The following is a 20,436-nucleotide window of genomic DNA, read 5'->3' as shown; positions in this document are numbered from 1 at the left end:
CAAAGCAGAAATAAATGAAATTGAAACTAAAAAAACAATCCAAAAGATCAATGAAACCAAGAGCTGGTTCTTTGAAAAAATCAATAAAATAGACAAACCCCTAGCCAGGCTCACAAAGGAAAAAAGTGAGAAAGCACAAATAAACAGGATCATCAATGAAAGAGGAGAAATCACAACGGACACAGCAGAAATCAAAAGAATAATCAGTAACTACTATGAACAGTTATATGGAAACAAGTTTAACAATCTAGAGGAGATGGACAAATTCCTACAACTCTACAATCACCCAAAGCTAGATAAAGAAGAAATAGAACACCTAAACAGACCAATTACAATTAGCGAAATTGAAATGGTAATAAAAAACCTCCCCAAAAACAAAAGCCCAGGACCTGATGGATTTACAAATGAATTCTACCAAACATTCAGAGACGAATTAGTGCCTATCCTTCACAAACTCTTCCAAAAAATTGAGAAGGAAGGGACAATACCAAACACGTTTTATGAAGCCAACATTACACTAATACCAAAACCGAACAAGGACAACACAAAAAAGGAAAACTACAGGCCAATCTCCCTAATGAACACTGATGCAAAAATCCTCAATAAAATTTTAGCTATCAGAATCCAACAATGTATCCATAAGATAATTCACCACGACCAAGTTGGATTCATTCCAGGGGCACAAGGATGGTTTAACATCCGAAAATCAATCAACGTTATCCAACACATCAACAAAAAGAAATATAAAAACCATATGATAATATCAATAGATGCTGAGAAAGCTTTCGATAAAGTGCAACACCCATTCATGATAAAAGCCCTTGAAATTCTGGGGATACAAGGAACATACCTCAACATCATAAAGGCCATCTATGACAAGCCAACAGCCAGTATCATTCTCAATGGTGAAAAGCTGAAAGCAATTCCATTAAGATCTGGAACAAGACAAGGATGTCCACTCTCACCATTGCTTTTCAATATAATACTGGAAGTCCTAGCCAGGGCAATAAGACAAGAGAAAGACATCCAAGGAATCCAAATAGGAAAAGAAGAAGTCAAACTATCACTATTTGCAGACGATATGATATTATACATAGAGAACCCAAAAACTCCACAGAAAAGCTAATTCAACTCATCAATCAGTTCAGTAAAGTGGCAGGATACAAAATCAACACGCAAAAGTCAGTAGCCTTCCTATACACAAACAATAAATCTGAAGAAGAAGAAATCAAAAAGACCATCCCTTTTGTTATTGAAACAAAAAAATCAAATATTTGGGAATAAATCTAACAAAAGAGGTAAAGGACCTATACAAAGAAAACTATAAAACACTGTTAAAAGAAATAGAAGAAGACACAAAGAAATGGAGAGACATCCCCTGCTCATGGATTGGAAGAATAAACATTATTAAAATGGCCATCCTACCAAAAGCAATCTACAGATTCAATGCTATTCCAATCAAAATTTCAATGTCATTCTTCAAAGAAATAGAACAATTATTGATGAAATTCATATGGAATCACAAAAAACCCCGAATAGCCAAAGCTCTCCTGAAAAAAAAAGAAGGGAATGGAGGCATCACACTCCCAGACTTCAAACTATACTACAAAGCCATAATCATCAAAACTGCATGGTATTGGAACAAGAACAGACATACAGACCAATGGAATCGAATAGAAAATCCAGAAATAAACCCACAGATTTATGGTCAACTAATCTTTGACAAAGGAGCAAAGACTATGCATTGGAGCAAAGAAAGTTTGTTCAATAAATGGTGCTGGGAAAACTGGGTCGCTACATGCAAAAGAATGAAGCTTGACCACCACCTCACACCATACACAAAAATCAACTCAAAATGGATTAAAGAACTAGACATAAGACCTGAAACCATAAAATATATAGAAGGAAATATAGGCGAAACACTACGTGATTTGCACATCAAAGACATCTTTACAGACACATCACCCAAAGCAGTGATAGTGAAGGCAAAGATAAACAGCTGGGACTACATCAAATTAAAGAGCTTTTGCACAGCAAAAGAGACAATAACAAAAACAAAGAGAAACCCCACCAACTGGGAGAACATTTTTGCACCCAACACTAATGATAAAGGACTGATCACAAAAATCTGCAAAGAGCTGATGAGACTCAACAACAACAAAGAAAATAATCCAGTCAAAAAATGGGCAGAAGAGCTTAAAAGAAACTTCTCTGAAGAGGAAATGCAAATGGCCAACAGGCATATGAAAAAATGTTCAACATCACTTGTCATCAGGGAAATGCAAATCAAAACTACCATGAGATACCATCTTACACCAGTGAGAATGGCACATATTAAAAAAACTAGCAACAACAAATGTTGGCGAGGGTGTGGAGAAAAAGGAACTCTTCTGCACTGTTGGTGGGAGTGCAAACTGGTCCAACCACTGTGGAAAGCTGTATGGAGATTTCTGGACCTACTAAACATAGAGCTTCCATATGATCCAGCAATTCCACTCCTAGGTATTTACCCAAAGGACACAGAAACATCAATTCCAAAGAACACCTGCACCCCTATGTTTATAGCAGCACTGTTTACAATAGCTAAGCTTTGGAAACAACCCAAATGCCCAAAAATAGATGACTGGATCAAGAAGATGTGGTACATATATACCATGGAATATTACTCAGCATTCAAAAAAGATAAACACATGCAATTTGCAGCAACATGGATGGCGCTGGAAGGGATCATGCTCAGCGAAATAAGCCAAAAAGAAAAAGAAAAATACCGGATGGTCTCACTCATAACAGGAATCTAGAAAACTTAAATAAGGGACCAGGAAAATGAATAACTATAAGAAAGTGAAAATCAAAATCAACAAAAAACTATGAACCAGAGACACTTTTAGGGGGGCGGGGGTGGGAGGGGAGGGATTGGGGTCAGAATGGGGGGGTTGCAATTGTATGGGGAATATAACAATAAAATTTATTAAAAAAAAAAAAGACGTAATAAAGGACACACATGAAAATTTCACAGTGAATATCATAATTAGTGGAGAAGGACTGAAAACTTTCTTCTAAGATCAGGATTAGGGCAAGGATGCCCATTTTTACCACTTTTAAAATTCAACAACAAAAAGCCAAACAGTCAAAAATAGGCAAAAGACTTAGATAAATACTTCTCCAAAGAAAAGACACAAATAACTAATAAGCACATGAAAAGATGCCTAAAATCACCAATCACTAGCCAAAATGCAAATCAATACCAAGCAGATTTTGGTTAGATAGACAGGGTAGAGGCCCTTTGAAGAATAAAAGTGACAGAAGAAAAATTATAAAAGAATGGAAATTTACAGGCCTTAAGTCTGTGAGCAGGAGTCTGCCAAAAAAAAAAAAAAAAAAGCTTGATAAGAAGAGGAGCAGGAGGGAGGAGGTGATGACCCTGCATTTTGGGCTGTGAGTGTTAATTTCTAGAGAGCTAGCTGTGTTTTTTTTAGCTGCCTGTGCGCCTCTGTGTTAATCTTTAGCAAGCTATGAACTCCACCCCCATCCCATGTGTATTCAGATAGAGGCCTCTTAGTAAGCTATATTTAGAATGAAAGATCCTAGAAATGAGCATTTCGGGGTACCTACTGATGTCCCTTCTCCCTGTCATTACAGGGAGCTTTCAACTTTCCTATTGTTGAATAAACTCTCTTAAACTCACTTGTCGCCATCCATGTCCTCAATTTTCATGGCATGAGACAAGAACTTGCTGACACCATGCAACAATACCAGAATGAGATTCGGCCTCACCTTTATTTAATGGCAACTATCAAGAAAATAAAATACAAATACTTGCAAGGGCAGGGAGAAACAGGAACCCCTTGTGTAGTATTGTTGGTGAGAATGTGAAATAGTATAGTTATCATGGAAAAGAGAATGATGGTTCCCAGATAATTAAAATTAGAATTACCATATGATTCAGCAATTCCACTTCTGGGTATGTGCCGAAGAACCAAAAGCAGCTTCTCTAAGATATTTGTATAGCTGTGCTTATAGCAGCATTATTCACAATTGCTAAACCTTGGAAGCAACTCAAGCGTCTGTCAATTGAAGAAAGAGTAAGCAAAACGTGCAAAACGTGGTCTATACAATGGATTGTTGTTCTGCCTTTAAAAGGAAGGAAACTCTGCAATATATTGCAACATGGTGGAATCTTGAGGTCATTATTCTAAATTAAACATGTCAGAAAAAATACTGCATGATTCCACTTATATGAGGAACTTAGAGTACTCAGATCTTAAAGATAGAAGCTATAAAATGGTGTTTGCTAGGGGTTAAGAATAGTAGATGATGGGTAGTTACTGTTTAATGAGCACAGTTTCATTTTTACAAGAATAAATGAATTATGGAGAAGCAAACTGGTGATGGTTGCACAATATAAATCTATTTGCTACTACTGAATTGTACACTTAAAAATGGTTAAGATAGTTGTTTGTAATGTGTATTTTACCACAAGTCAGAAAAAAACAAAAGTGTCAGGGTATCATTTAATAAAATTAAAATTTAGTCTAATGCACTTTACTTAGCTGAGTAACACTGGGAGACACAAACTAGATAAGGGGGAATTGATAAAGCTGCCATAGAAACCTGGCCTTGGTGGGGCTATCAAGAATTGTGCAGAATTGTGGCCAAACAGGGCCCAACCAAAGCTGATGTCCCAGCATATAATCCGCAGAGAGGGGCTCTTCCAACCCCCTCCTCCCCCCAGTATAAAGCCCACCAAAACGGGTTATAAAAGGGAGTCACAAATCCTTCTTGGTGCACAGACCGTCAATTGAAGAACGAGTAAGCAATTTGTGGTCTATACAATGGATTGTTTTTCTGTCTCCCCCTCTGCTTCGCTTTGCAGCATACTTCAGTAAGTCCGCCTTTTCTGTTCTCCACTTCGTCCCTGGTGAATTCTTTAATCCCCTGCCTCCGGCCTCACTCTTATATTTCTCCCACTACAAAAAGCTTTGCTGCCTGTTTGATGAGTGGCAGGGCGGGGTGGGGGATGGGGGGTGGGGGGAAGTTACTAGGCCAGAACCGCCCCAGAGGTTCCGAGCGCGGGGAATAGAATCCTAGAGGGGGGCTGCCATTGCAACCTGTGCAGACACCCGAGGGAGGCTCCCGTCCCGTGCGGGAGCGTCCAAGCCCACGCGCGGCTGCAGCCACGGGCCAGGCCTAGTCACCGTGAATCCTGCGGGGTCCCTGCCCGTGACGGCTGCGCCGGGGCTTCACCTCCCGGGTCCCAGAAAAAGGCCGCGCGGCGGGCCCCAGCAGCTCCTGCCCCCGCCCCCCCCCCCCCCCCCGCGTCCAGCTGAACAGCCAATCCGAGTCCAGCTTCCGCCGGGCTCGCGGTGCAGGCGGCGGCTCGGCGGCCCGAGGCTGCGCTGAGCTCGAGCTTTGTGTCCGGCGTCAGGTAAGGGGCGCGGGGCGGCGGGGTCGGGCGCGGCTGTTATAAAACCGTCGCCCGGAGCTTGCCAAGGAAGCGCGGGACACCGGGGCGCGCCCCGTCGGCGCCCCGACGCCGCCCGCCCGCCCCACCTGGGCCTAGTGACGGTGGCCGGGAGACGGAGCTGGCCTGGCGTCGCCGCGCACTCCTTTGTGGGGGGGCTTTTTCAATAAACAAAGACCATTAAAAAAAATTAAATTTACATTTAATTTTTGAAATGTTTGCGAGTTCCGTTTTCAGGGCTGCATTAGCCGGCCAGCGCTCGTCGGCGCCCGGAGTCGTGCTGCGGCGGAGAGTGGGCCCTGGGAACCGGGTGCGGGAGGGGCTGGGGCTCAGGCAGGTACTGGGGTGTGAGTCCTGGGCAAGTCACTGAACCTATTCTGGTTTTCCTTTCCTCTTTGACAACTGGGGAATAGTATTTAATAGACTTTTGGGGGGGGTGGGTAAAGGAGTTAAGTGCACTATAAAACAGTGCTGAGCTCCCATCAATACGAATGTGAGAGAGAGATATAGACATAAACACACACACACTGAGAGGTATTTCTGGGTAATGATACCCTGAGTTGTTCCACAAAGTCATTAAGATAGTGTACAGGGCCTCCCTGGTGGCGCAGGCGGTTGAGCGCCGCGCTGTGAAGCTGTCCACAGCCTCTGCAGCGCCAGTTCGATACCGGCCGGCTGGCGACGGTCCCACATGGCTTGGCAGACCTCTCCTGTCTCGCCTGCTGCTCCCCTCAGCAGTGTATTTTGTCAGTCTGCCTGGTCTGTTCCCCACTCTGTCTCTGGTGAATCCTCTCACCCTCCCGCGCATCTGGCCTGTACCCCAGTTCTTGTAGAAATAAATAATTTTTTTTTTAAAAAAAAGATAGTGTACAGGGCCTCCCCAGTGGCGCAGCGGTTGAGCGCTGGGTTGCGAAGCTGCCCGCAGCCTCTGTAGCGCCGGTTCGATCCCCGGCCACCGGCGAGGGTCCAACTTGGCGCGCAGACCTCTCCTGCCGCCCGCTGCTCCCCTCAGAAGTGTACTTCGGTCCTTCTGCCTGTTCTGCCCTCCTCTCTGGCTCTGGTGAATTCTCTCATCCTCCCGCGCTTCTGACTGTACCCAGTGCTTGTATAAATAAATAAAATCTTTGGGAAAAAAAAAGATAGTGTACAACAAGATCATAGAATAGTAGCAAAAAAATGGAAAATAAACATAACCAGATATTGGGAGCAGAGAAAATGGGAGGGGATATGAAGTGTGTCAGTCTGCCCAGTAGAACTTTCTATGATAATGGAAATCTTCTATATTTAATTAACTTAAATAGCTGCTTGTGTCTAGTGGCTACTCTCACATTTGACTCCTGGAAGTTAATGTGGTCAGTTACATAATAATTGTCATTTGAAAGTAAAGCATACTAGTAACTTCATTCACTCATTCCCTCAAATGTTAATGACCTTGCAACAAGCAGTACATTTTCTATAATCAGCTGTAAAGACAAATTTTTATACATTTCATTATTACAACAAGTGTAATAGACTATTGAGTTGAGGAATTGGGTCTGATGGATGAAGTTAGTGAGTATGGCATAATTAAGGACTTTTTTAAAAAAGATTTATTTACTCATACAAGAACTGGGGTACAGGCCAGAGTTGTGGGGGATGAGAGGATTCACCAGAGACTACTGAAATACACTGCTGAGGGGAGCAGCGAGTGAGTCAGGAGAGGTCTGCTGTGCCATGTGGGTAGCTCCCTGGCCGGGGATGGAACTTATGCTGCAGTAGCAGCGGAAGCTTCATAGGTTGCATCTTAATCCTTTGTGCCCCAGGGAGGCCCATAATTTATGACTTTTTAAAGAAATTGAATGTACAAATGTTAACTGATCTTTATAGCAATATTTTATTAGATAAGCAAAAAACAATCCTAAGTCATTAAAAATTCCATCACTCAGATAATAATTACTGCTAGTATTTTGATGCATTATCTGTATTTCCAGGCTTTTGTTCCATGTAGACATTTTATTTTTCTTGATAGATCCCAAAATAGCCAACTTTGGGGAAGAAAAATCTCTGGTGAAGGGTTGCTTATATCTTTACCTTTGAATTTAGGTCAGCCCCTGGCCCCATCTGAGAATGGCACCCTCTCCCAATCCTTTCCCATACTTTGCCAATGGCCTGAATTTGGAACAATGATTATAGGCATCTGAGAGAATATTTCAGAGTGAAGGAGGGTCATTCTGTGTGATGAGTAATCCCCAGAGTCTCTCAACCTTGGCATTATTGATATTTGGGACTAAATAGCGGCTTCTTGTGGGAGGCTGTTGTGCTCACTTTAGGATGTTCAACAGCACTATTGGTAATACACCTCCTTCTTCCATTAGGACAATTAGAAATGTAGGTTGAGACTACTGGATTAATGGAAATCACTAAATTATTGTTGATGTGCTCTAAAGAGGTTCATATTCCAATCTGTATGTGGGAGAGAAACTGAGTTTGAAAGAGAGGTATAATTTAAGCTAAGCAAGCTGTTTCGTACTGGCTGTACCCTTGATTACAGTGAGATTTGGTGGGGAAGAATATCAGTTAGGACTGCAACAGAAATAAGCACAAAATGAAAGGAATTTTTGTGTAAAAATTTGTGTAACCAGTAATGGTAAGGCACCCAGGGATGGTCATCCTGAGGATGTCATACTCACTCTTTGCTGAAGCTACTAAGAAGGGACTGTGGTTCCGCAGTATGGAAGGGACTGTGTTGGAGCACTGAAGGAGGGCTGCCCTCCAGATTTAGCCACTGCCAGAGAGGCAGCCCAGTGGGAAGAGCAGGTTGGGGATAAATCAATTACATCTCAGTAAAGTTATTAAAAAATTGTATAGGAAAACAAACCAGGTACAAAACAGTGAAAGAACCTGACACTCTCAATGTAGAGAATAAAATGATTTATGTAATTAATATTAGGGTCACAGCAGTGCATTGTGAAATCTTGCTTTTAAAAATCTTGATTGACCTACTAAGAAAGCACAATTATTGAACTTTAAAAATTTTAAAAACAAAAGTTATAACTACATATTTTGTTTGTATGGAAGAATTGTATTCCTTTGCCTCCCCATACGTATGCACACATACTTGTGAGTTGTGCTGTGCTCAGATGTTCCAGCAGTTCATGTTTTCCTGTAGCACTTGGCCAGAGAGAACTAGTCTTTGAGCAACAGGGGACCAAGGTTATGATCTGGACCCTCTGAGTGATCAGTGCCTAACAACTCGTATGAGCTACAGAATGTCATGATCTCAGCCCACTTTTGAAATTGAATTACATATTGTTCTGAAGTTATTTGAGTTGATTAGCTTCTCTTTCAAAGCATGGATATACCCTTGCAAGTTTAAATATACTAGACATTTATTCTTTGGTAAGAGTAATTTGATTCCTCTTAACTCCTATCTCTCCTATAATATCCTGATCACTTTCAATAAAAGGTAGATTGTTTTGAAATAGCAATAAGGAAGAGATAGGAAGGACTTTAGGGGGTGGGAAGGGCTAGAAAAATTGGAGTGGGGAAGAAAGTGGCTTATATTTGGGGAGAGTAACAAGGAATGCTTACCAGTTCAGCACTTTTGTGCCTGGGGACCTGATGGCAGCAGCTACATTGGCTTTGATAACCTGAACCTTGTTTTAGTTCACTCTGTCTATCTGTTCCTAAAAGGAGAAGAGAAGGTAATAACTTTCAGTTACCCAGCCCAAATGCTAAGAAAGCTAACCCAAAAGAGAACAAAAAATAATTGGAAGTGTGTTGAATTTATAGCTTGTCATCACTGAAAAAGAGCATAAGAGTCACCTAATTTTGTCTAAATTCATTTGCCCTCTCTCTTTTTCAAGGTGCAGAAACCAAGGCACTAAGAAACCCTGTGCCCTGGCCTTGGTTTCAAGGCTAATAGTGCCCAAGCTAGGTCTAGAATACTGATCTCTTGAATCACAGGCTCTTTATCCCCTGAGAGACAGGGTGTGTGTGCGCACCTGTGCACATCATATTTTGGTGTCAAAGCAAATGAAGGCTTAAACTATTCAATACTGTTTAGTAGAACTGCTGCAGCAAGTATGGAGGAAAGAGAAACCTACCTTAAATGGCTTTAAATAGATTATTTATGTAAATGTGTTGACTTTTTCCTTTTGACTTCTAGTGAATCACTACAGCCTGACCTGTCATTTGTCATTATGCAGTGATTATGGAAGTAACTGAGATAGTAACTTTTATATTTTAAGTGATTGCTTCTGGAGAGGCATATGATGTATTTCTTGATGAGAAGGATTATTAATTCAACGTAATTTAATTTTTGTAGGGCACAGTCCTAGTGTGACTTTTTTTTAAACTTGACAAAGATATATTTTAAAATTAATCTGGAAGTTTGAACAAGGAAGGATAGATAAGAATACTGAACAAATTAATGAAAGAACTGGAACTACCAGATAACAAAACATATTGGAAAACCACGATCATCTATAGTTTAGGTATGGGAAGAGAAATCAATAGCTCAACAGAAAAAATGAAAATAAGATTAACCATATCTATAAAAATTTAAGTTTGAGTCATTGGGAGAAAATAAAATATTCAGTAAGCAATGTGAAAATAACTGGGGAGAAGTATAGTTAGAATCTTATCTCATGCTATATACCAAAATATAATTTAGATTGATTAAAATATAAAAGTTCAAATAAAGAAAATAGTTAAAAATCAAACAGAAAAAAACTATGTAAGTCTTTCTAAACATGGTGATAAATTCTTTTACTGTTTGACCATTTGAATACTAAATCCTTGAATTAAACAAACATAAATAGGTCTTAGATCTTTTAGAATATATTAAAATATAGGATAAAGTTGTCCCTGGGTCTGTTCAAACTTTACTTGGTGTTGGCAGAATAGTGGAGAGGACGGAAGAGAGAGATGTGTGCTGCATAGGCAGAGTATGAAAATGTGGAGCCAGTTCTTACCTGGCCTGGCATTGCTACCTCTTCCAATAGTGCCATTGTATCATATGGGGAGTTGACAGTGGGAAGGGGAAGAATCTGTCCAGGATACCCCAGTTGAATGTGCTTTATTAATGGCAGTGCAGTACATCCTAGGTAATGGGCTGATGATGTTTAATATGGTAGGATTTCTAGGGAGGACTCTTTTTCATACATGTTCATCTCTTCAAATCTTTTGCTTTCCTGAGATTCTGTAAGAAAACAGTGAAATTAAAAATTAGCATTTGTAGACTGTTTTTGTAGGATAATGTCCCTGAAAGTTCCATTAGAAAGAGAAGGCAAGCAGCAGTAATATATTTACAAGGACAGAGAACTCAGTGCAATTTAATAATTTCTCTGGAATATGTTTTGGGAACTGGAGACAGAAATAGGAAGCAGTAGAGTTGCTAGGTCAGATATTGTTTGCATTTGGAATTTTAATAGATATTGCTATTCTGCCCTGATAATGTCCACCTGTAGTCCATGGCCAATGTCAGAGAGTGTGTTCTTTCCCACACTTTGACCAACACACTGTGACAAACATTTTGATCTCTGTACATCTGATAAAATATCTTGGTGAAATTATGACTTGATGCTGTGATCCTGACTGAGGTTGAGCATTGCTCTGATTTTCGTCTCCTAAACTTCCTTTTCTGGGAATTAGAGGGTGTTTTAGAGCTGGTACCGACCTTAGAGATGAAGTCCAGCTGTTTAGCCTGCAGATGAGGAATCTGTCTGACCATAGCTATGTGGCTAGTCCATGATTGAAGCAGAACCAAATGCTAGGTCTCCTACTTATTTAAAAGATGTCTGCATGAATAAAAGACAGGACCTGGGAAAATCTCTAGGACAATCTGGGATTTGGTTCTAAAACAGAAATTCTTGAAATTACAGTGCAGAACCATAATGCCTTGACTGTGAAGCCAAGTTCTTTTCACCTGCCCTGAACCTTGTTATAATATGGAATTAGTAAAAGATTTTTTGCCCTGGTTTCAAAGATTAGGGTTAATGTATATAAATAGCTGAACCAAGTAGATTTACAGCTGTTACTAGCCTTTTGTTTGTGACTTATATATTTGTGCATTTTGTTATATGACTTATCTATTCATATAAACTACAAGGGAGAAGTAAATTAAAGTTATTTATTTATTTATTTTAAATAATAAATTTTATTTTTATATTCCCCATACAATTGCAACCCCCCCATTCTGACCCCAATCTCTCCCCTCCCGCCTCTCACCCCCCAAAAAGTGTCTCTGGTTCATAGTTTTTTGTTGATTTTGATTTTCGCTTTCTTATAGTTATTCATTTTTCTGGTCCCTTATTTAAGTTTTCTAGATTCCTGCTATGAGTGAGACCATCCGGTATTTGTCTTTTTCTTTCTGGCTTATTTCGCTGAGCATGATCCTTCCAGTGCCATCCATGTTGCTGCAAATTGCATGTGTTTATCTTTTTTGAATGCTGAGTAATATTCCATGGTATATATGTACCACATCTTCTTACTCCAGTCATCTATTTTTGGGCATTTGGGCTGTTTCCAAAGCTTAGCTATTGTAAATAGTGCTGCTATAAACATAGGGGTGCAGGTGTTCTTTGGAATTGATGTTTCTGTGTCCTTTGGGTAAATACCTAGGAGTGGAATTGCTGGATCATATGGAAGCTCTATGTTTAGTAGGTCCAGAAATCTCCACACAGCTCTCCATAGTGGTTGGACCAGTTTGCACTCCCACCAACAGTGCAGAAGAGTTCCTTTTTCTCCACACCCTCACCAACACTTGTTGTTGCTAGTTTTTTTAATATGTGCCATTCTCACTGGTGTAAGATGGTATCTCATGGTAGTTTTGATTTGCATTTCCCTGATGACAAGTGATGTTGAACATTTTTTCATATGCCTGTTGGCCATTTGCATTTCCTCTTCAGAGAAGTTTCTTTTTAGCTCTTCTGCCCATTTTTTGACGGGATTATTTTCTTTGTTGTTGAGTCTCATCAGCTCTTTGCAGATTTTTGTGATCAGCCCTTTATCATTAGTGTTGTGTGCAAAAATGTTCTCCCAGTTGGTGGGGTTTCTCTTTGTTTTTGTTATTGTCTCTTTTGCTGTACAGAAGCTCTTTAATTTGATGTAGTCCCAGCTGTTTATCTTTGCCTTCACTATCACTGCTTTGGGTGAAGTGTCTGTAAAGATGTCTTTGATGTGCAAATCCCGTAGTGTTTCGCCTATATTTCCTTCTATATATTTTATGTTTTCAGGTCTTTTGTCTAGTTCTTTAATCCATTTTGAGTTGATTTTTGTGTATGGTGTGAGGTAGTGGTCAAGCTTCATTCTTTTGCATGTAGCGACCCAATTTTCCCAGCACCATTTATTGAACAAACTTTCTTTGCTCCAATGCATATTCTTTGCTCCTTTGTCAAAGATTAGTTGACCATAAATCTGTGGGTTTATTTCTGGATTTTCTATTCAATTCCATTGGTCTGTGTGTCTGTTCTTGTTCCAATACCATGCAGTTTTGATGATTATGGCTTTGTAGTATAGTTTGAAGTCTGGGAGTGTGATGCCTCCATTCCCTTCTTTTTTTTCAGGAGAGCTTTGGCTATTCGGGGTTTTTTGTGATTCCATATGAATTTCATCAATAATTGTTCTATTTCTTTGAAGAATGACATTGAAATTTTGATTGGAATAGCATTGAATCTGTAGATTGCTTTTGGTAGGATGGCCATTTTAATAATGTTTATTCTTCCAATCCATGAGCAGGGGATGTCTTTCCATTTCTTTGTGTCTTCTTCTATTTCTTTTAACAGTGTTTTATAATTTTCTTTGTATAGGTCCTTTGCCTCTTTTGTTAGATTTATTCCCAAATATTTGATTTTTTTTTTTGTTTCAATAATAAAAGGGATGTTTTTTTGATTTCTTCTTCTTCAGATTTATTGTTTGGGTATAGAAAGGCTACTGACTTTTGCGTGTTGATTTTGTATCCTGCCACTTTACTGAACTGATTGATGAGTTGAATTAGTTTTTCTGTGGAGCTTTTGGGGTTCTCTATGTATATTATTATATCGTCTGCAAATAGTGATAGTTTGACTTCTTCTTTTCCTGTTTGGATTCCTTGGATGTCTTTCTCTTGTCTTATTGCTCTGGCTAGGACTTCCAGTATTATATTGAAGAGCAGTGGTGAGAGTGGACATCCTTTTCTTGTTCCAGATCTTAATGGAATTGCTTTCAGCTTTTCACCATTGAGAATGATACTAGCTGTTGGCTTGTCATAGATGGCCTTTATGATGTTGAGGTATGTTCCTTGTATCCCAATAATTTCAAGGGCTTTTATCATGAATGGGTGTTGCACTTTGTCGAAAGCTTTCTCAGCATCTGTTGATATTATCATATGGTTTTTATATTTCTTTTTGTTGATGTGTTGGATAACGTTGATTGATTTTAGGATGCTGAGCCATCTTTGTGTCCCTGGAATGAATCCTACTTGGTCATGGTGAATTATCTTATGGACACATTGTTGGATTCTGATAGCTAAAATTTTATTGAGGATTTTTGCATCAGTGTTCATTAGGGAGATTGGCCTGTAGTTTTCCTTTTTTGTGTTGTCCTTGTTTGGTTTTGGTATTATTGTAATGTTGGTTTCATAGAACATGTTTGGTATTGTCCCTTCCTTCTCAATTTTTGGGAAGAGTTTGTGAAGGATAGGCACTAATTCGTCTCTGAATGTTTGGTAGAATTCATTTGTAAATCCATCAGGTCCTGGGCTTTTGTTTTTGGGGAGGTTTTTGATTACCATTTCAATTTCGCTGCTTGTAATTGGTCTGTTTAGGTGTTCTATTTCTTCTTTATCTAGCTTTGGGTGATTGTAGAGTTGTAGGAATTTGTCCATCTCCTCTAGATTATTGAACTTGTTTTCATATAACTGTTCATAGTAGTTACTGATTATTCTTTTGATTTCTGCTGTGACCGTTGTGATTTCTCCTCTTTCATTTGTGATCCTGTTTATTTGTGCTTTCTCCCTTTTTTCCTATGTGAGCCTGGCTAGGGGTTTGTCTATTTTATTGATTTTTTCAAAGAACCAGCTCTTGGTTTCATTGATCTTTTGGATTGTTTGTTTAGTTTCAATTTCATTTATTTCTGCTTTGGTTTTTATTATTTCTTTTCTTCTACTGGTTTTGGGGTTTTTTTGTTGTTCTTTTTCTAGATCTTTGAGCTTCGAGATTAGGTTGTTTCTTTGAGTTCTTTCTTGTTTCTTGATGTGAGCTTCCATTGCTATATATTTCCCTCTTATTACTGCTTTTGCTGCATCCCATACATTTAGGATATTGGTGTCCTCCTTGTCATTCAATTCAAAGAATTTTTTAATTTCTTCTTTGATCTCCTCATTAGTCCAGTGGTCTTCCAGGAGTGTGGTTTTTAATCTCCATGAGGTAGGAAAGTTCCTTGCCTTCTTTTTATGGTTTATTTCTAGTTTGATGCCTTCATGGTCAGAAAAGAAGGTTGATATGATTTCAATCTTGGTGTATCTGTTGATGTTTGTCTTGTGCCCCAGTATGTGATCGATCCTGGAGAATGATCCATGTGCGCTTGAGAAAAATATGTACTCTGTTTTTTGGGGGTTTAATGTTCTATAGATGTCTGTTAAGCCCAAATGCTCTAGGTCCTTATTTAGAGCTTTGGTTTCTTTACTTAATTTTTTGTCTTGTTGATCTATCCATTGTTGATAGTGGTGTTTTGATGTCTCCCACTACATATGTGTTTTCTCTGATATCTGTTTTCAGAGAGGACAACAGTTGTCTGATATATTTTGGTGCTCCTTCGTTTGGTGAGTATATGTTAATGAGTGTTATTTCTTCTTGAAGTATTGTCCCCTTGATCATGATGTAGTGACCATTGGGGTCTCTTTTTATTTTTTTGAGTTTGAAGTCTGTTTTATCTGATATAAGTATAGCTGTTCCTGCTTTCTTTTTTGGTCCATTTGCTTGTAGGATTATTTTCCATCCTTTAACTTTGAGCCTAATTTTATCTTTTGTAGCTAAATATGTTTCCTGGAGACAGCAAAAGGTTGGGTTTTGTTTCTTAATCCAGGCTACAACTCTGTTCTTTTTATTGAAGAGTTTAGTCCATTTACATTTAGAGTTAATATTGATATGTTAGCATTTGTATTTGCCATTGTGTTTGTCTTTCCTTTGATTTTATTTATTCTTTTAATAACTTTTTTTTTTTTTGGCCTTCTTTCGTTGTTTTTCGTCCTTCTGAGGTTCTGGCTTTAGGATTCCTTGTAGTATTTTTTGGAGTGGGGGTTTAGTCTTAATGAAATTCCAGAGTTTCTCTTTGTCTGGGAAGGTCCTTATTCTTCATAGAGGAGGGAGAGCTTTGCGGGATAGAGTATTCTTGGTTGGCATCTGTTTTCTTGGAGTCTGTTGACTATGTCCCTCCACTCTTTCCTTGCCCGTAGTGTTTCTTCAGAGAAGTCTGATGTCAGCCTGATTGGTTTTCCTTTGAATGTTATCTGTTTCTTCCCTCTTGTCAGCTTCATTATTTTTTCCTTGTCCTGGATTCTTGGGAGCTTTACTAGTATGTGTCTTGCTGTATTTTTCCTTTCATCGTGGAAGTTTGGTGTTCTTCTTGCTTCTTGTATATCAATTTCAGCTCCTTCTTCGTGTTTGGGAAGTTCTCTTCAATTATCTCCTGGAATATTTTCTCTGTTCCTACATCTCTCTCCTCTCCTTCTGGAATTCCTGTAACTCTTATATTTCCTTTCCTCATGGAGTCAGATAGTTCCCGAAGTCTTTCTTCGTTCTTTTTCCTTCGTACTTCTCTTTCCTTTTCTGTTTTGGTTCTTTTTATTTCTGTGTCTTCAAGAGTACTTATTCGTTCTTCCATTTCATCTATTCTGCTTTCATTGCTTTTCCCAGAGTTCTTTAGTTCCTCCATTAATTTTTTGATCTCCTGCGTTTCTTTTGCTTCCCTCTTTAGGGACTCAATTTCATTCTTCTGATGATTGTTTTCCTTTATGAGTTCTGTCATTTTTTTTAATCACGGCAATTTTAAATTCTCTTTCTGGAAGGCTCAGAAGTTCTTCCAAGTTACTGTCGTTGCAATCTGGGGGTTGGTTTTCTTTTTGTGGTGTGCTTTTTTTCCTGAGGAGTTGCTAGGTTGCGTGTGGTTCTTCTACTCCCTACTGTCTGTTTTCTAATTTGTCGTATGCATTGGGACACTGTGTTGCTCGGACTGGCCGGCCTCTTGGGTGATCTTCTCCGCTCCCCTCTGGCTCTTCCAGGAGCCATCTCTGGCTTCTGAGGGAGCTTTCTGCTGGTTTCAGGAAGACTTTACTGAAGAAATGTCCCTGTTCGGCCGGCCCGGGGCTGTGTGCAGGCCTCCTCCAGAGTCTTTGTTCTTCTCTAATGGCGCCGGGAGCCGTTCTCTCACCTGCGCGGCAAATCCTGCAGGGTTCTCCATAGCTCCCGTTCACGGGGTGTGGTGGCTGAAATAGTTCCTTTCCACTCACAGTCCCGCTTGCTGCGTAGTTTGTTCTTGTTGGTCGTTTTAGTTTGTTGTTTTCCTCCTCTCTGCTGGTCGGAGAGTGCCGACTCTGTGGGTGGGGGAGGGGAGCAGGGTTCTGCGCTTTCCTCCCTTCTAGTCCTCTTTTATGGCGACTTTCTTCTTTGGGTAGTTTGCTGGAGTCGTCCGTTTATCTTCCGTGTCCCAGTTCTCACTGGGACCTGCCGCTTTCCCTCCCTATTAACTTTTTTTAGTGGGAGATCTTACTCGCAGTGTCTCCTCGCGGCCATGTTGCTCCGCCCCTCCAATTAAAGTTATTTAAAGTGTAACTAAGCAGAGTGTTTGTTGGGGGGGTTGGTGAGGGTTTGTGCACGGGAGAGCATCCAGGCCATGCTCTCCCAGGAGCCTCTTCAGGCCAGGCTTTTCTGTCATTCATCCTTCATTTAGTTATGGCTTTTCCCATGGTTTTGTTATCAGTGTCTTTGTGATCTCCTGAAATATTTTATGAAAAAGAACATGTCACACTTACACTGACTCCTGAGATCTGAGAAAGCTTACCTACTTTGTCATTCTCTGCTCTTTAGTATTTGACTTCTATGAAGTTCCCTTTTCAATTTTCCAGGAAACATGAAAGACAGCATGTGTATTGACAGTCTGGGTCTTGTAAGCCCCACCCCACCCCCAAAGTTGAAAGGAGGAATAGAAGAGAAAAAGGAGGAGAATTACTGAAAACATGTTTTTTTAAACACATGGCATGAGGTAATCATCCCAGGTGTTCTTAGGACTGCCGAAAGTCAAGACTTTTTTTAATGGGTAATATTTCACTTATTATTCAAGGTTGGCATCACTATGCTTAATCCTTCCATTTTTTAATTTATGCATACAAGAACTAGGGTGTAAGCCAGAGGTGCGGCAGGGTGAGAGGATTCACCAGAGTGAGGAGCAGAACAGGCAGATCTACTGAAATACACTCCTGCAGACAGGAGGGGTCTGCTGCGCCCTGTGGGTAGCTTCTTGGCCAGGGATGGAGCTCGAGCCACAGAGGCTATGGACAGCTTCACAGTGCTGTGCTTACCCCTTGCGCCACCAGGGAAACCCCCCCACCTCCTTTATTTTTTTTTTCCTGATTGCGGCATAGTTCTTTCTTTGTTCTGACATGACTAGCACAAATTCTGTGTTAATCCAGTCAAAGTAGTTTCATTTTTTTTTTTTTTAACTTGAGGTAACACAGAGAAACCCTTCCATTGTTTTGAAACAGAATAAGATCAAATACAGGGTAGTGTCCAACCATGGGGGCTGCCACAATGTTCCCTTCCAAGGTCATGGAGGAACCTCCTTTCTCTCCTGATGCTTGGAACAGTCATTCATACTGACTTTCTGGACAGCCCACCTTGCTGGGAGGGCTGGAGAGCCACCCTTACTCCTTTCTCTATAGTTATTCTTTCACTCTGCCCAGGTCTTAGAATAAAGTAGCAATTGTAACAGCTCTCAGGACTGAATGTGAAAGTTCATTCTTATGGGCCTCTCTGTTCTAACATCAATTCAAGTTTTTTCCAAGTGTGACTCACCATCTGTACCCAATCTCATGATGCCCGTTGACAATGCAGATTCTTAGTCTCCCTTTCCTTCCAGAATCAGAATCTCTGGGAGCAGACCTACAAATACATATCTTTGACAAGCAATCCTAGGAGTACATTAAAGTTTGGAACTACTGTTATTTGTACTAGTTCTGTATTTCTTTTCCTTCTCCCTCCTGTTTCCCTATATTTTTCTTCTTTCCTCATTTCTCTGACTCCTGCTTGCCTCTTTGCTCCCTCCTTCCTCCTTCTTAATACTAATGGTTCTGGTAGCTGGTTGAAGAGTTCTTTATTTTAAAACTTTTTAAGGTAACATTGGTTTACAACACTGTGTATGATCTAGATGTTTGGTTTCACACCTCTTCAGATCGTGATACCCTTCAGCATCCACTGCCAGAACCCGTAGTTCCTCACCATAGGCCATTCTGCTCCCTCCCTACTTTGTTCATGCCTACCTCCCCAGGCCCCTTCTGGTAGCCTCAATTCTGCAGCCATGTTTCTAGGATTTATTTTTGGTTTGGTTTTGTCTGGCCCTTCATTTTGTTTCTCTATATGCCACAAAATTTTGAATTTATTCATTATTTGTCTTTCTCCTTCTGACTTATTTTGCTTAGCATAATACCCTCCAGTTCCATCCATATTGTTTTAAAAGACAAGACTTCATTTTTTTTATAGCTGATGGTATTTCATTGTGTATATACACCCCATCTTCTTAATCCACTCATCTGTCCTTGGACACTTAGGTTATTTCATAACTTGACTGTTATAAATAGTGCTGTAATGATCGTAGGACTAGGTATATCCCTTTAATTACTGCTGTTACATTCTTTGAGATACATAGGAGTGAAATTGCTAGATCATATGTTAAATCTATTTTTAATATTTTGAGGAACCTCTCTCCTGTTTCCTGTAGGAACAGGACCATCTATATTCCAATGCAACAGTGTGCGGGGGTTCCTTTTATTTCACACCCTCACCAACGGTTGTGATTGTTGGTCTTTTTGGTATGGGCTATTCTCATAGGTGTGAGATGGTATCTCATTGTGATTTTGATTTGCACTTCCCTGGAGGTAAATGATGATGAGCATTTTTTTCTTGGCCTATTAACCATCTATATGCCTTCTTTGAAGAGGTGTCTGTTTAGCTCTTCCACACATTTTTTAATTTAATGTGTTTTTTTCTTCTTTTTTTCCTTCTTGAGTTGTATGAGTTCTTTGTAGATGTTGGCTAGTAGCCCTTCATCAAGTATATGACATGCAAATACTTTCTCCCATTCAGTGGGTGTTGTTTTGTTCAGCGATAGCTTCTTTTGCTCTGCCGAAACTTTTTAGTTTAATTTATTCCTATTTGTTTATTATTGTTTTTGTGTCCATCACAGTTGGAATCCAGTCCCCAAAGATAAGTCTGAAGCTAATATTTCCAAGTGTTTTGCCTGTGGTTTTTTTTAAAATGTATTTTATAGTTTCTGGTTTTATGTTCAAGTAGTTGGTCCATTATGAGTTAATGTTTGTCTATAGTGTTAGTGAGCCGTCTAGTTCTTTCCTTTTGCATGTGGCCATTCAGTTTTCTTAGCACCTTACATGGAAGAGACTTTTCTTTCTCCATTGTATACTCTTGGTTCCTTTGTTGTAGATTAAACAGTGTGGGCTTGGGCCTCCCTCATGGTACAGCGGGTTGAGCGCAGCACTGTGAAGCTGTCCAGAGCCTCTGCAGCACGGGTTCGATCCTAGCTGGCGAGAATCCCACATGGCGTGGCAGACCTCTCCGTCACGCCCGCTGTTCCCCTCAGCAGTGTATTTCGGTCCTTCTGCCTGTTGTGCTCCCTGCTCTGTCTCTGGTGAATTCTGTCACCCTCCCATGCCTCTGGCCTATACCCCAGTGCTTATATAAATAAATCTTTAAAAAAAACAAAAAACAAACAAACAAAAACAGTGTGGG

General features: G+C 40.0%; 1 protein-coding gene across 1 annotated transcript in view; it reads left to right on the top strand.

Annotated features, from left to right (window-relative positions):
- The first annotated feature begins 5,352 nt into the window (after positions 1 to 5,352).
- Positions 5,353 to 20,436, top strand: part of BLVRA (biliverdin reductase A) — a 67,881-nt gene continuing 52,797 nt past the window's right edge. The window contains exon 1 of the mRNA XM_037506997.1: positions 5,353 to 5,425. The gene's annotated coding sequence lies outside the window, so the exon portion shown is untranslated. The remainder of the gene's footprint in view (positions 5,426 to 20,436) is intronic.

The sequence above is a fragment of the Talpa occidentalis genome, unplaced genomic scaffold (genome assembly GCF_014898055.3).
Source record: "Talpa occidentalis isolate TD23 unplaced genomic scaffold, MPIMG_talOcc4v2.1, whole genome shotgun sequence".
NCBI lineage: Eukaryota > Metazoa > Chordata > Mammalia > Eulipotyphla > Talpidae > Talpa > Talpa occidentalis.
The sequence above is the reverse complement of the archived record's forward strand: the minus strand, read 5'-3'. Positions and strand labels throughout refer to the sequence as shown.